We start from the raw sequence: 2909 nt of genomic DNA, 5'->3' as shown, positions 1-2909 counted from the left end.
ATGACCCAGCAATCCCACTTCTGAGAATTTATCTGAAGAAACCTGAAACACTAATTTGAAAGAATATATGCATCCTTATGTTCAGTCAGCATTATTTACAATTGCCAAGATCCAAAGCAGCGCATGTCCATAAGTAGATGAGTGGGTAAAAATGCTATGGTACATTTATACAACAGAATACTACTCAGTCATAATAAAATAAGGAAATTTTACATTTTTGCAACAGCATGGGTGGACACGAAGAGCATTATGCTAGGTGAAATAAGCCAGAGAAAGACAAGTACCATACAATTTCACTCTTATGCAGAATCTAATGAATAGAATGAACTAAAAAGCAAAATAGAGAGAGACACATAGATAAAGATTAGGCTGACACCTGTGGAGGGATTGAACAAAAAAAAAAGGAATAAAAGAGAAAGAAAGAGAAAGAACTCACAGAAATGGAAAGCACTGTTGTGATTGATAAGGGGATGTGGGGTGGAAAAGGTGGAGGAGGGTAAAGGGGGCGGGTAAACGGTGATGGAAGGAGACTTGACCTGGGATGGCGAATACACAATACAGTGTACAGATGATGTGTTGTAGAATCATGCACCTGAAACCTGTATGATTTTGTTAACCAGTGTCACCCCAATACATTCAATAAATAGAAAAAGTATATTTATTTTAGAAATAATTCTTCTGAATCTGTTGCTTGTATTTTAATTCTATTACCCTTTTAAAAAACAGTAATTTTAATTTTAATGAGGTCTAATGTATCCTTTTTTGATAGACTAGGCTTTGGTATCATATTTAAGAACTCTTTATTATATAACTCAACTTCATAAAGGTCTTCTTCTTTGCTTTCTGATAAATGTTTTATTATTTTAGGTTTCACGTTCACTTATTCATTTTGAATTAATTTTAGTTTAAGTTTGTAAGAGGGATCCAAGTTCGTTTTTGCATATTGATATTTTACTGCTTTTCCATTCAGTTACTATGCAAATTTTTGAAGAAAAAATATCAATTATCCATTTGGATGTGGACTTATCTGCATTCTGTTCTGATATTTAGTATATAAACATATAGGATCATTGTGTTTTTGATACATTAATTCTTTTATCTGTAAATTGCTTTCTTGATCCCTGTTAACCTTATCTGCTCTGAAATCTACTTTGATATTAATGTAACCTTTCCAGCTTTATTTTGATTAATGTTTTCATGGTATCTTTCTATCCTTTTATCTTTAATTGGTCTGTGTCTTTATATTTACAATTTTCTTGTAAGAAATATAGTATCTAGCATTTTTATCCAACCTGGGATATTGGAATCATTAACATTACTGTCACAATAGTATTTTTTCATCTTGGCTAAATGTGAAAATTCTTTGCTCTATTTATTAATTACATTTAAAAACAATAAATTCTAATATGAATTCAAAGTTACAATCTCACCCACTTTATTCAGAGAATGAATTAGACTATAGTCATACAATTTAATTTTCAGATTATCTTGAAATGCTTAAATAATTGAAGTATAATTATGTATCTGCTTAATAGTGTATTTTTATCAATATTTTGTTTTCATTTTAATTATTAGTATTTAACATTTTAAAATATATTTCATCATTGTATATATTCAACTTTTTGAAGGTTCAGTTTCTCTTCAACCATAATGATGATTTGTTATGTTATTTTTATCAGCCTTCTGAAAGTTCAAGATAAATTGGGATGTAACTATCACTTATTCAAATGTCAAAAATAAGCCAACTAAATAAAAAAAGATGTCAGTGCTAAAAAAGACAAGACCTTATTCTTAAAGTTTTTTCAACTTTTTGAATTTGTCATGTTACACTATATAGGAACATCTAGATGGCTTACACATTTTCAGAACAGTTTTAGATTATTTCTAATAAAGTTATTTGAAATTTAAAGCTGTGAATCTCTCTATAAATAAGACATTTTAAGGTGAGGTAATACTGTAAATGATAAAAAAGTTGCTATATCTATGGTTACAATTCTGTATAATCAATATAATAATTCATTTGTGTTCTTTTAGAATTTCAAAGTAATATTCAGAATCAACATTAAGATACCCTTATTTATTAATTTACTTGGCATATTGCATACTAAGTCATAAAGTTCTGACATTTAGGAGCTGTTAGATACCACAAAGATTATCTAACTATCTATCCTTCAGATGAGGAATCTATAGCCTAAAAATTGCCTCACTGAAAGCCACAGAGGTAGTTACGGAGAAAATCATTTATTCAAATCAACCAACCATTCACTGGAAAAGGAACTGGTTTGACACAGATGGAAACAATAGTCTCTGCCACTATGGAGGACCTTAAGCCAGAATTGCAGTAAATATGACAAAATGTATGTATCAATGAATCCTAGGCTGCTATATAGATTTATAGAATGTGTGGGGAGTTCAGTGTTCAGGCTTTCCTGGAAGGAAGATACAAAAATGAATTGTTGAATGAAGACAGAGTTTAACAAGAACAGAGAACAAATGAATGATCCTGGAAGGAGAACCACATGGATAAAAGACAGAAGCTGAGAAAGAGAATGCCACTGTTGAATAGTTGCATACAATTTAATATTGCCACTAACAGTTGAGTCAGGTGAGTGCCAAGGTAGGATGAGCCTGGATAGGTAAACAGGCTATGAAATGACTTTCTGTCTTTCTTTTATTTTTTCCTAGAGGGTTTTACAGAGTCATTGAAGCAATTTATGCATGGGAACTAGAATAGGCAATAGACACCTAAGAGTCAGTTCTGAATTAACGCTCTAAGGAATTATTTCACACAGGTTATATACATTAAATACATTTTGCTTAGTGCAAAGTTTTCAAAATTACCTAACAGAGCTTTCTCCTATGATGTAAACACTTGCCATTTACACTAAAAAAGGAGAAGCATTAAAGTA

This window comes from Furipterus horrens, unplaced genomic scaffold, assembly GCF_987537825.1.
Source record: "Furipterus horrens unplaced genomic scaffold, mFurHor1.1.pri manual_scaffold_12, whole genome shotgun sequence".
NCBI lineage: Eukaryota > Metazoa > Chordata > Mammalia > Chiroptera > Furipteridae > Furipterus > Furipterus horrens.
The sequence above is the reverse complement of the archived record's forward strand: the minus strand, read 5'-3'. Positions refer to the sequence as shown.